Source organism: Aythya fuligula, chromosome 11, assembly GCF_009819795.1.
Source record: "Aythya fuligula isolate bAytFul2 chromosome 11, bAytFul2.pri, whole genome shotgun sequence".
Taxonomy (NCBI): Eukaryota; Metazoa; Chordata; class Aves; order Anseriformes; family Anatidae; genus Aythya; species Aythya fuligula.
In genome coordinates this window covers 19,694,294-19,709,902 of record NC_045569.1, presented here as the reverse complement: position 1 = coordinate 19,709,902, position 15,609 = coordinate 19,694,294, and positions in this window count along the sequence as shown.

The following is a 15,609-nucleotide window of genomic DNA, read 5'->3' as shown; positions in this document are numbered from 1 at the left end:
ATCTGGCCAGCCCCTCGCCTGATTCAGCCCCAGCGCCCGCGGTGGTATTCCAAAATGTGAGGAATGCTCACCCAGTAGGCTCGGTTCACATCCTCCCTCCTATTGACTAAAGCTGCTCTGTCCCCTTCTGGGGCGCTTTATGTAAGAATTTGGTGGGGAGACGAGGCCTCGGAAATCTGAACCATCTTCAAATGTGCGCGTGTGTGGTCTGAGCAGGCAGCTTATGCAATGAGAAATGGGAAGCCACTAAAATGATTCTGCTTCTAAATATTTTGACCTTTATTGACATTTATAAGTAGCAGGCAGCTTAATTACCAATCAAAGGAAGTTATTAGCTACAAAAGGAGCCTGTTCTTTTTTTTTCCTTTATGGCTCCTTTCCCAAACCAGCACTGTTCAGAAGAGATTTCTGTGGCAGGACAAGGCAAAGGAGCCCGGGAGACCCCAACTACTTTCCAGCTAACCTACACAGGGATCCTTAAAGAAGTCAAAGAACTTCCAGAAAGGGGCTACTCCAGAGACAACACGTTCAGAACAACAACAGACCCTCCACTTCTGTAGGTGTTAGCTCCTGGTATGACAGTGCGGCCTCATTCTTCTAAATAGAATTGTTTAGTGAGCATTTGTGCTGACTTGTTTTCTTTCAAGCACACTCATAAACAAAGCCTCACCCCATTCTTTTTTTCCCCCTCTTTGGTTGGTTGAGGATTTTTGCACGACACGAATCCAGAGGGTGGCACGAGGAGCTGAGAACATACAAGACTGACTAAGGCACTAATCCCAACACAAACTGCTAAAACAACTGGAGGATCCACCCCAGAGATGGCTGAGTTCCTACAGCAAACAAAGCAGTTTCTTTAAACCACCCAGGCCCCAAATCTGCCAGCATGGCTACTAGCTTTACGCGTATTTATGGCCCCGTTAGTGTGATAGGGTTGCTTGCTGGGTAATAGCATTTACAAAAACATATTGATTAGAAAATATTTCTTAAATTTAAGATACTTATTAGAATGAGCAATGCTCTCCCATAATTTTAGAATATCTTTCTTTTAGTAAATACAAAGTAGGACAACAGTATACCAAAACTGTAGTACTAACAGAGCTCTAAAACCTGAAATATATGATCAGTGAGATGTTTTCTTTTTTTTAACCAAATTAGTGCTAATCTGGATTAAAAATAACCTTTTGAAATAACTATCTAACTCTGTACACTGATACTATTTTCCGCTGTGTAACACAGACTAATGCTGTTTTAAGAGGCTCTATATGAAGGGAAGAGCAATGCAGAACACACACGAAAACCCAAAGATACTTAAAGCATTTTTTCTCAATGGCTGAATAATCCCAAGGAATAACTTCCCTGGCAACCAGGAAAGGAGCTGCATGGTCCAGACCACATTTTAGAGTGCATCAAACCAAAGAAGTAATGGAAGTTCCAGCATTCTCCCAGGCAGGCACAAGATTTTAGCTTTTCATCAGTGCTACTCCCGCATATATCAAAAGAAGTCCCACGTTACCTTCTACCAAACTCAGTGTCTGATTTTTCTGCATACTTCTGGGCTTTTTCAAACAAGACATTTAACACTTTTTTTTTTTTTTTTTTTAACCTCTCTGCAATTTTTCCCCCAGATTCTCCTGGCTTTTTTTTTTCATCCACATTCTACACACTCCCTTTACTAAACTGGTAATTCATTCCCTGTTTTGTAGAAAAAAATATTTAACTGCAACCTATTTGAAACTGGGAGCTTGATCCTGCAGTCACTAAAGTCAAAGGCAACAAGGGCATCCTGTTCAATGGGAACAGAACAAACTCAGAGTTCCTGGACAGTGTGTTTTTAATCAGGGAGCCTTCACATTTAAAAGGAAATCATTTGCATCATATTAGTATTCATTGTCCACCTACACAGGATGGGAAATTTACTGAACAAAAAGGTTAAGTGTGTTGATGCCAAGAAGGCTTGCCCATTGCAGAGCCGGTCACAGCAATGAAAGCCTCTCAGCTGTACCTGTTCCAGGAAATTACATCGAAAAGCCTCTGCATTCATGGCTCAGGGGAGGCAGACCTGTTTCATATGGTACATAAAAGGTCAACTGAGATCACTGTGTGTATTATTCATCACAGGAAGAGTCCAAGTGTACCAAAAACAAAAATAAAGCTCAATGAAAGAAGGTAGCAGAAGGGAGGCTGCTGCAGGCCGCCTGACACAGTTTACTCAAATATGTCACTTCAGATCAACAGCAAAATGTCTTCCTGCAAATTGTTTATCAGGGGACCCTTCACTGGAAAAATGATACAAGAGTTCTTTGTGCCTGTTACAGAAAAGCACGTGGGCTTTTACAGTTCTGCCCAGCCTGTGGTTCACAGGATAAGCAGGACTCCGGGGCTGCTTCCGAAGGACCTGCGTAACAAAACTGAGACAGAAGAGCCCAATGTCACAGGTTTACAATTTGCTACAGAGATGTTGTAACCCTCTTCACTGGAAAATGTTAGGCACCTGCATTTTAAAAAAGACTGCAAGTCACCTATTTAGGTGTTTTGTACAAGATGAAGTTTACACAAGGTTTTTTCCTGTAACATTTGATCTAATATTAGGTATTACGTCTGGTGATTAAAGACTGAAAACCCTAGTTTTCTTTCCAAGAGGCCTCCCAGAGCTCCTCTGAGTCTTTTCATGCTGTCTAGTTTCATTTATATCCACCAAATCATTTTTCTCATCTTTTAATTTAGAACAGAATCCAAAAGTGCAAAGCTTTCTGTTTCCAGGTCCCTTTGTTCCTGGGATGTATTTCTGATGATGAACAGCACCTTCTTAGCCTTGCACAGAAACCTGTCAAGGTTTCTTATGACCAGTAAATCTGGGAGCTCACAGAACATTTAAAGTGTAGAAGGGACCTCTCAGGATTGTCTAGATCCTGCCCTCTGTCCTGGAGAGCCTGCTAATGGCAGCGTGCTCTCCAATATATGTATGGTGCCTGTGACCTCTGAAAAACGTGCTATAAAAATTAATCATAAAACATACAGCATAAAACAAGGGACAAGAACAAACAACAACCCTGAGCCTTCTCCTTCGGCAGCTCTTCTGGCAGCTCCTCCTTTAGCAGCTCTTACAGGAGGGACAGAATGGGATCTCACACCCTGTGTGGTTATCAAATGTCTGAGAAGAAATCACACTCAAAGCTGTTTTCCTAAATATTAACAAGCAAAGCTTTGCAAATATCAGCCAAAGTAGCAGCTCATGTGTGTAGGCTCCAAAAGCTTGGAAAAGCAAATCAAATTCAAGCTTGCAATAGTGAACAGGTATCAGCAGGCATGAAATATTTGCTCAAATTTTGATCACCTAGAACAATTCAATAAATCACATTGCTCCAGGTACGCAGTTTGATAGGAGTCAGACGGCTGCACTGCCCCTGAGAACTGGGCAGTGGGCTTGGGGAGGAAGGAAATAGCTGCTACATGCAGTAAATAAAAAAAAAGAAACAGTTCTGCTGCAGAATCATTCCATTCAGCCCTGCTAGAAACACAGGCAGCTACAAACCGATCATTCATCTCCAACATAAACAGAGATTTGGTTAGACCAGCAGTAACATAGGTTGAGATTTTTAGTAGATGACATAAATAAATGTATTTTTATATTTCCTGACCACATTAAGCTTGAAATCAGAGTTCTAAAATGCGAGCCCCGTACTATAAGACTTCTAATAGCCAATAAATTCAGATAGTCACAGTGAAGCAATGTTTCCTCCTTAAAGGTACATTTTGCTGCCGTGTATATAAATACAAGGGGACTTGTTTTTTTATGGATTTGGAATTTTATGTAGCTGAACATGATCATTCAAAAAAGGTTAAAGTTCTCGTAGGAGGACAGCAAGATGGAAACCACTTCAGAAGGCACATAGTCAGATTCCAAATATTATTCCTACATGGAAAGATGTTAGTAAGGAGATGGGGGAAGGTTGGGGAAAACTATTTTCTCCCCAAAAGGCACCATCCAGGAGAGCAGAGGCATAGCTAAAACATCCCAGCTCATCAACATCACTGCATTTCTCCATTCCTGTCCCACTCTCTTACGCTAAGCAAGCATTAAGCAAGCTCTTATCCTGCCCAGTGCATCCACTTCCCATTTGTAAAGCAGGCCTCATAGGGCCAGAATTCCTTTAGGTGGTGCCAAAGGAATGAATGAGTTCAGAGAGTTACCGGTAACACTGAGTGCTAAAATACTTAAAGGTCGTTTCTCATCCCTAAATCTTACAGCACATTAAAGTGGAGATGATGATATCCCACGCTGGGAAATTGAATACAACACATGGAGTGACTTTTGTGGCTTCTCAGAATGCCCATAATAAAAGCCAGGAGTGATTCTCAGGTTGGCCACACAACCCCTAAAAGGTATCTTATGCCTCCAGACCCATCAAGGCTGATGTCCAGGCTGATGCCCAGCAGTCAAAGGTGTTAATGACGAAAGAGAGCTTGCTGGATCTCCAGGCTGCCTTTCAGCACGGTATTGCTCCCTAAGCAAGCTCTGGCTGAAGGACAACGCTGCGCTGCGTGGACTTTGAAGGCAAGTCCTTCTCCATGGAACAAAGTTGTTTAGTTTTAGGACCTACCACTTTCAGCGGGTCCCTTACAAAAAGACACGATCCCAGTGGGGGAGCAATAAAGAGAATCAGTGCGGACTGGCTCTGCTGCCCGTTATTGACTTAAAGTCGTTGGAATAGCCAAGATGAAAATGTCTGAGCATTGATGTCACTTTGATACAATTGCTCTGGAGGCTATTCAGTTTTCCTCGGGGCGCCTATTCATTTTAGGAGACTCGCTGATCTTTGTCTGATGGCTGAAGTTTTATGACCAGAAAGAAATGAAGATGGCAGCTAAGAGCTTCACTTCACAATGAGAAAAATAATCCTTTTAAGGGAGAATTTGTCATTCCTAGCTCACTTTGAGAACTAGCAGTTGAAACTAAGTAGATGGAATGTACCAGCAGAACAAATGTTAAAACTCTGAGTACTTTCAAGTACAATTTAGCTGCAGGATGACAAAAAAATTAATAACCTCCCCACACCCACCTATACTAAGGTTGAAAGTATTCAAGGACTGGAACTCCAGAATTAAGATTGCCTTGTGCCGTCCTAATTCACTTCTCCTGTGTGATACAATTAAAATATATTTTCCCCCATGGCCTCACCCCTTTGGTAAGCAGGATGAACAGAGCTATTCACTTGGGTTTGGGGTTTTTTTTTGAACCTTTTTGAGTCAATGTGTGGCCTTGGTTTTATTTATAGCATGCAGTTTAAACTCTTCACTGAATACAGGATTATTCATATCCTTATGGGTTTTTATATAACACTTATCACAGAAATATTTTCTTCAAAAACATAACAAATGTCTCCCGACAAAACCCCTGCCAACGAGGTAGAATGGTAGCACGGGACCCTTCAGCCCAAGTGCTTAATCAGAATCAGAGGTCCCACAAGATTGTTTTGATTAGCATGAGATCATCTGAATGCAATTTAGTGTATAATATATTCTTGTTTCTAGCAAACCAATGGTAACAAAACCCCATTTTTCTGGAGAGAGCTCCAAAACTTCCACTGCCATGAGTTTTCTGTTTGAGAAACCATCTGTTTCCTTTCAGGGTCATCCATAGTATTTGCAAACTTTGTTTTCTGTGGTTTATAGCACTTCCTTCTAAGACCTCTAGGCAAACGACAAGCAAGGCCTAGTCTGGAGCGAAGCAATGTGGCACTGTAAGGCTAGAATAAAATAATTCCTAGTTCATATGAATTTGGAAGATTCCCACTTACATTGGTAATTAACAAAATAAAAATAAGAATTACTACCCCTTTGTTTACATACCCTCTTACTTAGAAGTGTAACTGTACGTACATGTGATTATGCATACATGCATGTGATTATGTATATACACCTAAAACCAAAAAGTAGCCGTATCTACTAGCAAAAATACTGAAAAAAACACACATCATGTTTGTATAATCTTGTTTGAACACAGCAGTGCTAATCAGCAAAGTTTTAAGCAAACTTAAATAATTCAGAGACTACATTACATAATCATTCTTCTCACAGACAAGACAATTTACATCCACCCTTTTGATTTGGACCTAAGCTACAAGTCAAGTCACTCTCCATAGAGATAAATGTTACCTCAAGTTCACCAGTATGAACACCTTTGAGAAGCACAGCTTTCAAGTTTGTGCAAGCCTGCAATCCCACCTGCACAATCAGAGAGATCGATTTATGATCCCCCATGTCATGCTGCTTGTTTTACATTGTAGTCTTAAAGAAAGGAGCAGATGTTATTTAAGAAATAAATGACTTACTGATCTGACAGCCATCGGGATCTCTCTGTGTTCTTTTGGTTCGTCGTGCTTATCTCAAGCTGTTCTTCAACGATGATCTCTTCAGAAGAGAGGATCTGACGGCTGAAAGAAAAATGCACAATGCTTACAGCTTATATCCACAAGACTGGAAATTTGGCATGCCTGGAGGCTTTAGCATTATTATTATTACAAATATATTCTGGAATTTGTATTTTTGGCATAACTGAAAGATTTGTTGTAAAGAATGTAGCTTTATTTTTTTAACGTGTTAAGTTAGCTTGGATTATTTTGAATTCAAGTATTTTAGCAATGACTGTAAATAACATTCTTTTTTGATTTGTTGTAGTAAAAAGAAAGCTAACAAACATCAAGCATCACTTAGCAACGTCTTTAAAAACACCACCATCATTACCCTAGGATGCAGCTACCTGAAAATCTGGCCCTCCTGCAACCTAGGTTCAATCGATACAGATTTGTTGATTGGAATGGCCTTTTTTCTTTAACGGAAATCTATTTTAAAGTCTAAAAAGTTTAAGAAAACCAAATTATCCCTATCCAGAACTATTACTGTCCATCCTACCTTTTGCTCTGTTTTCACAAGGATGTGCTTAATTCATAATATAAGTTGTCCCACTGCAACATCTCCTAGTTTAAGGCCAGGCCTCTAATTTATAAAAACACAAGTTGGTGCTACTGCCTAGGTTGTAAATCCATCCTCCCATCCAGCACTGTTCTTCAGCAGTATTAGTACTACAACACAAAGCAGTTGTAAGAGGGCCAGGGAGCTTCCATTGCAGACATGGACATCACTACCCCGAGTGTTGTATAAACACAGCAGGGAAATAAAAATTACCACATCCTCCAAGAGATCGACGCAATTATTTTGTTGCTCTAGTATGAGGATCCCAAGGCACTTTGCAGTTAAATCTCTCAGGAAGACTGCATTTCCAGCCTTGTTCTACAGAAGGGAAACGTGAGGAGGACTGAGCACAGTAGCACGACACAATGAATTACACTTCTTCTCTGAAAGGGGACATACTTGGAGTGCTGGACTGAAAGCTCGCTGAGGTTCCCTTTTTGCAGAAATTATCACTGAAGGTAAGAACCCACAAAAACTTGTAGGTCTGGTACAAGCATTTAACTCTGTAGGCACCCATTTCCGCAGCCTGTCTGAGACTCTGGTAATTATTCCTACCCACTAGCCATCTGATGCTCTCAGCTGAGCTCACTGATTTGTTCTCAGCACAAAAATGCCTCACTCAAAGAATGCCTACACATTTCTTAGCGCACTGGGAATCAGAAGTCAGTGTTGCTTCACCTATATGCCTTAGGAAGCTACAGTGATGTAACGTTTGCCATGGCTGCTCTACAACGTACAAATTACAGAATATAATCATCTTACTGCCAACATCTGGTCAAGTTTAAAACAGGAATCTTGTAAAGCTTCTAATTACATCTCCTCATACTTTTCTGAGCTTTATTAATCTCAGCTCAGGGTTGTGTTTTTTGTTGTTGTTGTTGTTTTTAACTTCAGTAAGTACATTCTCTGATTCAAAGCAATCTTTCAATGAATTATTTCCATTATTCCCCTTTTCACTGCCTAAAATACAAAACAGGCTCCTGAAGTTTTAACCCTTCACGTCACAAAGTGACAAAGGCTCTCAAAACCTCATCCAAGCCATGCTGCAATTAGCTAGAGACTTTCCACTGACTTAACTTTGGATCAGTCCCCAAAACAACAAGGGAGGCTGTGCTACAGCAAGGCATTGGGACAGATATTCCACTTGAAGAATATATTACATCTCCGTTAGCATCATTTAGTCATCTGTTTAAGATAGAGGGATTCAGCATGTTCTTACATATTTTGCAGAACATATTTTACACCCCAAAATTGCTAATGAGTACTAGTAAGGTCTAATCTCTGAAATTCATCTCTGAAAAAGCAAAAGCAAAAGTCAATCCTTTCCTCTTGTTTAATAAACAAGCTACAAAAACTACTATGTTGTGCCAGCAGACAGCCTTCACTAAAGATCTGACTGCAGGTGCACAAGAACGGAAATTATCCTAGTTCAACTTCACACTTTGCCCACGAAGTTTAAGAGTTTACCCAGGCAGTAAGGAGCCTGGCAGCTTAGGAATCAGTCCTCTCAGGCTTTGCTCATGTGAAAGAAGTTTTACTTTCCTGAGCAGACCTGAAAACACACCACTCACATTAACAGCTCTCCCGAGGCTGCAGAGAATCTTTTCTGCTCCTTTGCTGCTCTTCTCTGCGTGCACTGGCCAGGCAAAAAAGACAGGTCCCTACTGCTGAACGAGTAGCAGTCCATCAGTAAATAACAGATTTCCAAACCCCTGGTACCCCGCAGAGCACTTTTCACAAGCGTGTTTCAAAGTGGTCCTCACTGTGCATGAGGACTATCAGCGCTGCAGCCATTCCCCAGGTCCTCACTGAGGACCAAGCCCAGGGCCAGCCTGGCACTCCCCTGACTCTTCCCAAGCTCTGTCCGTGCTGTGCAATGCTGCCTCTTGGTGGAGCACAGCTAAACACTCGGCAAGGCTTTCCACTCTCTTCTCCAGCCTAAACCTCCCGACCTGAACAGAAGTAAAGCCAGTCTGTGTCTTCACCTATTCAGGTGAAGTCCTTACAATTCCCATCTGCCTGCTGCATGTGAAAAGGACTAATGCCACACTTACCGGGACATTATTAAAGGTAAGATGTTCCAGCGGTGTGTTTTAAAACTGGTAATTAAATTGGACAGCCAGAAGCACTGAATCCGAATACTTTATAAGCTGAGTTGAATATCCATGGAGAAAAAATGTATGATTTTTCTAATGAGCTAACTCAACTAGTTCAATAATGAACTAATTCAACTTCATCCAAAACAGTTCATGAGCTCTTACTTATGAGTTACACAGTACATTGGGACCTTCATTAATTAGCACTATTCCTAGTTGTTTTATGTATTTATGTTATAGGTGCAACATAAGGGTGGACTTGGAAAAAAATAAATCATCTATGCCTTTTCGTTCCTGCTCACAAACAGTGATGGGAAAACCTCCAAAAACATTCTCAGTGTTTTGTAGTTGTTAAGACACTTCATTTTCTCTCATTCCCAAGCTTCAGAAGCTTCCTCTTTGTGATTGCAAACAGATGATGGTAGAGTTTGCAATTAAACTAACACAAGTAAATTCCAATCAGCAGTGGCCTACAGCAGCTTCTCAGTGTTCACTTGAAATGGGGGCCAACTCTTAGTATGAAGCTATCAGCAGGAAAAGCTAAATTAAAATTGATGTTTAGACGCAGTTTCCGTGACCCTCCTTGCACCCAGGAATATTCATAACATCTGTCATGTATTAAATACCAACTTTGGGATTTTCAAACATCCAGTGAGCTTGGGCATTGAAAATCCAATAAGGCCCTTTGAATACATCAGTGCAAAATCTGAAGAGTTTTTAACCATTTGGGAGAACAGCATTCCACAAAAGGGAGAAGTCTGAGCATCTCTCTACATTCATCAAGAAATGTTATTAAGAATACACAATTTAGGGGCTTTTTTGAAAACTAGGCCTTAATAATTGAGTTTTTAGTGTAACTGGAATAGATTTTGCAGACTTACCCTATCCTGTCTGATCCTTACAATACTGTGGCAGAACAGAGACGGAAGATTCTTGCATATTTTCGGTTTTCCAGAAATTACCCCAGTAAAACCAGTGGTTAGTGGTTACAGCTATTCAGTGTCACAGACAGGCATAAAATACGATGGCAGTAGCTTTCATAAGGGTAGGGACTGCTAAGGAAATATGGGATAAGTTTCAGTTACCTATTCTTGATCTCATTTCAGGGAACACAGTTCAAACAAGACATCTTGCAAACTTCTGGAGCTGCGTTTGTTGCTGTTGTTGTTTTAAGACAGAGCCTCTCTTCAGCAGCAGCACATGGATTCTCCCCGATACAGACAGATTTGCATCTCCTGCAGTGGCAGGCCAGCAGATGTAGCTCTGTTGTGCTGGGTACCAGGCAGTTGGGTGGTACAATTCTGCTGATGGTGCCGGCCAATATCACCAGCAAATTGCATCCCAGATGCCCTAGAAAGGGTGGCGAGCCTCCTGGTAGTCCCAAGGGAATGCAGGCTCACTGGCAGCCCAGGTCAGTTGGCAGCATGAAGAGCTGGAGAAAAGGCATAAAACAAGGTCAGGTCTACCAGGCTTTACTGGTAAAGGGCAGAACTGTGCACACATGAGCATATCGGTCTGGTTAAAAGCATTTATGTAGAAAAAAAATGCTCTAAGCATGGAAATAAAACAAATCTTTAGAGTAAAGTTAATGGGCAAGCCTGGTGCATATATATATGTATACAAGTTCAAAAACAAGCTCTTAGGGCAAAATGACTCATCATGCTCTTGGTCTCTTTTTATAGACAATAAAATGCATCCCCTACATTTCCAAACACTCCTTTCTGCCTTTTGAATGCACTCAGTTGTAAGAAACAGTTCTGAACAACCCTGTTAACAACTATGTTCCTCCAACTGCTTCGAGTCAAAGCAACATGATTGATGGTAAAAGAAGACATCCTCATTTAAATTACTTCCAATTTTCTATTTTTCTCTGAAAAGCAAGTCCAGCCCATTAGTACAGTTGAGTGTTGGAAAAAAAGTTTCCAAAACCAGCTAATATAATGCAACGAAAGTCATTTTGTAACACAGAAAAATACAAGTACTGTTATACAAGTGTTCTTGTTCCAAGAACAATTGTAAGTGGGTTTTGTTTTGATTTTGAAAAATCTCCAATATCTCAGGGTAGTTGCAGTAGACCACACACTGGAAAAATTACATGTTTTTCTGGTCGCTGTGTAATAAAAGGATTTTTCTCTCGGAGACAGAAAAAGGCCTGTTCAGGGCTGGAGAGGGAGTAAAACTCACTAGCAAGAATGAAAGATCAGGAAAGACTGGGTTCCAGTTACAGTTGTATGAGGATAATTTGGTCTAGTTGTCTGAGCAGCTGTCAGGGAATTAGGAACAACAGCTTCTACTTTATCATCAGCCTGCAGAAGACCCTAGGGCTAAAAGCAAATCAATCACATGGCAGTGTTATGGTCTCTAGTATTATGGGTGCCTCCATGTCAGGGTGTTGAGAGGTTTTGCAACATGAAGTAGAGCACAAATAGAAAATCATCTGGGAGAGTAGGTTTCCACTGCTTTAAGACAGAGGGATTTTTGCAAAAGTTTGTATGATATGGCCACAAAGTAAGCTTGCAGCCAGACAGCACATAAATACCTCCATCATTTACGGATGAAGACCCACGGCAGGGTGCAGCCAATAAACTGCAGATAAGCCTAAACTGAGAGTCAGTTGTGACTTCGCCTTGACTTCACAACATGCTGCAGTGAGCCAGTTGCATAACCTACTTTCCAGGTTGTTTTACTGCAGTCATAGGGCAATTTTGGACCGACTCCACTAAGTACATTTTTTAACATTCCTTTTACTCACCAATAAAACAAAATAAAAGATTTTATAGCCTTGATGTGTTTCTGGCACATTTTAAAACTGTTGCTAATAAAACTTTTCCAAGATGAAACAAGAGGAAAAAATGACCCAGCTGTAGCAATGTGATTATCTCATGATTTGATTTTGTAGTTTTTTTGTAAAGTCGAGCTTTTATGCAGGAAACTGGGAAAAAAAACATCCCAGAATGAGATTGTGGTAAGAGAAGAAAACCCATGTAGGCACAAGGCACCAAGCAGAACGGCGCTATGATTCTAGCAGCCAACGTTAAACGTAGCTTGAGTCATGGTTTCATGGACACCAGGGGCTTGCCCCTTCTGACCACTGAAGTCGGTGACAATTCACCAACTGACTGCGGTGACGCATGAGCCAGTCCCTGAAGAAGCAGCCTGGCTTCTACGTACGGCACTGTGCAGAGAGCCAGGAGCTCTGAGCTCCGTTCCTAGCTTTGATGCAAACTCCCTGCGTGATTTTGGTCAAATCTCCTCAGCTTCTCATCTGTTAAGAGGGTGATCTGTCTCTGTCTGCTTCCACTGCTCTCAGAATTGTCATCGCCTCTCTCCTGGCATGCCAAAGCCTTGATTTTTGGTGTTTGTAGGTGTAGATGTGCTGTAACAAGGAATGACTAACGCACAGCCTTAACCAACCTACCAGCTCCAGCACCACAGAACGCTGCGGTGACTCAGGACACTGCCGTGCCCACCTCTGCAGGAGAGAAAACTTGCCAGATCTGTGGCAAGTACTTAAAAACGTGCCTTAAGCACCACGCACAGCTGCAGCAGGCCGACCTATGTACGCTATACTGGCCTTTCTGTGCATCCTAAAACTCAAAGTGCATCAGCTGGTTGATTTTCAGGGATCACCTCCTCCAGGCTTGAGAAGGGTCTTCAAATGCACTTTTTCACCTCTCAGAGCAGAGGTGTTATATTAACTACAATGTTATTGTTTATTTTAGGCTACCAGGAAACCTTTTCAATGTCCACTATCTTTCACGAAACTGACCATGAGAGGGCACCAACACTACTTTACAAATACAAAAACAGGCAAATAAATAATTGGGAATTTTCTTACTGACTGTATAGCTTCAAAGGCCTTGAACAGTGCGTTCCCCAGAAAGCCCTCGTGTCAGGCAGCAACCTGGGTGCACTGCAACAGGGGAAAAAACACCCAGCCCCCTAGAGCTGCTTCCCCTACAGACACCCTTTATATACAGAGCCCCTTTCCTTAGGGCTGATGAGTTAAAGGTTCACACGGCTTCTGTCAATGCTGTCCAGAGCCTCTCCCTGCAGCATCTCTCCTACCCCAGACCTCCCTGCTCCTTACAGGAGCAGTCGTTACCTTCACCGCTGCTCCTGGGCGACCCATCCCCTTCTCTCTCAGGACTACACCCCTTGCCCTGCAGTTTGGAAATCCGGGCTGCTAGCATTCAAGGGGGAGAACTCGTTCCTGAAAGCTGGATGAGCAGCAACAGCTGAAACCACAGGTTTTCAGCCCAGCTAGCCCTAGCAATAAGTTTGCTCATTTCATCCTCTTTCCAATCCCTACATATGCTCTTTTGTATTACGAGCCCAGCTCTCGCAAGCTACTTACTGACAGCATGCAACTTTACAGCACAGAAGAGATCCCTCTGTTTCCCAATTATACATACATAAATTTAAAAGTACTCTGACTGTAAATTACTTCCCTCAGCTGAACTAATTTCTAAGGGCAGCTGCAGCAATCTGAGAAGCTCCCCATGGTACTGCGATGCCCGGCCACGCAGCCCCTGCAGCTGCAGTGTGAGACCCGTACCAGCAGACGGCCCTGTTCTGAACTGCTCATTTACATTGCAGAAAGCTGGAAAAACAAGGCAAAGATCAGCATTAAAACAGGTATCTGAAGCTTCCACTGGGAATGATACTCTACTTGTACCCCAGAAAGCTGCCAGCGAATGTTCATTTCATATGACTTTCATATTTTAGCAAAGACATCACCCTAAGGTATTCCTCTAGAAATAAAAGAAACTAAAAAGCATATTATTTTTCAAGACTGCCTTATAAATACCCGATGCATTATTACTCCATGTAAAAATACAACTCCTGGCCTCCCAAAATCCCTCAGTCAAATCTCCCTGCCAAATACCATCTGGGATGCAGACACCTATGCCAAGAGAAAAAAAGAGTCCACAAATTCCCTCTTCAAGAGCAAGCCCGATTCTGTATGACCATATAGATCACTGAGAAAGCTAATTCTGCTTACAAAGGAAATATCTCATCACTAAAAGATCTGTATGGTTAAGCTAAACCTTTTCCTGCAGCATTGACTGTGGATACAAAAGGATTGTTCTGTTTTGTTTTGCCTGTAAGTCAACAAAATGCTGTTTTCAACTTGTTTCCCCCGAGTTTTCATGACAGTTCGATTAACTCTGTGCAATTATTCCATGAAAGTAAATTTACTCTAAATGCCCCGGTAAATTTCTGGCAGTTCAGAGGAATCTCCCAGTTGGGACACATCAACTGAGAAGAACACCAGGTAAGTCAGAAACAGGGGGAGATGAAAATAACTCAGCCAGGGCGTGGGATAACGTAGCATCTGCAGAGCAAGAGGGTCAATGGGGAGTTCTTTATAACAGCCTTACTGTCTCAATTTGATAAACCTTATTTTCTCCTACTGTATTTCTAAAGGTATATGCCAGACAAACAGAACAGAGGAGTTCCAAAAAGCATGTATTCATTTGAAAAGGAAATTGATAGAACAGTCCACAGCGAACTGTGCATGAAATAAGGCTGTTTCTGTGAGTACGGGGTGTTGTAAAACTTTCAGTTTGTTTAAAAATGTGCTTCTTGTATAGCATGCATCATGCAAGTAGTTGAGTAATTGTTGCAGTACTGACATTTGTAATGCAGTTCTCAGATGAAAAAGCAAAAAGATCTACTGATTTTGATTAACTGTTGTTCCTAGCTCCAATGGAGTTATACAAAATACAAATCAGATTGTTGTAATTGTATAAAGCCATAACAAACACCCTAAAATTTTATGAAAGCTATGTTCTAGAATTGGAACTGAAGTATCAGCCCTCCTGCAAAAGCATACACTCCTCTTGCCTTTGGGTTGATCACGCTACAGAAGCCACCAATCGACATTGCAGCACGTTTTCTGCTCGCTTTGCTCCTTTTCACCTGATGATCAGTCATTGCTAACAAAAACACAAAGGGTAATGCTAAACTTTAACAAATGGATTGACTAGGCTGAAGAGAGAGATTTACCTGTCAATGTCTAAATTAAAATCACACACATCTGCAACCTGTTATATTAAAAATACAAATACTTAAAGAGAATTTAGACACTGTGACCTATAGCATGGAATAATTAAAAGCCTTTCCTTAAGGGCAATATTAGAAGACCCCTTGTGGACCTGCCGGCAGAACCAGGCCTTCTTGTAGCTTCCTCCTCATTAGAGGATATTAAGTTCATTATGCTTTTCACTTTCGCCATCCCCAGAGCAAAATTATCCACTGAGATTTGAATATTTGGCTTCACCCTCCACTTTGCTTTTACAATTGGAAAAAATGTAAATGGCTGTAGTCCGCTCTCTTTTTTTTTTTTTCTCTTGCAATTGAAATGTTCACATTAGCAACGTACAGTTGAAGATTCCTTTAATTCTAAGTTAAAAGCATTTGACGTAAAAGTGGCTACATTTTTGCAAAGCAGCTTTGCAGTTCCTGAGCCAATTAGGAGACACGGTGTGCTGTCTAATGAACACAGAACAATGGGAGAGAGGCAGATCTCCGA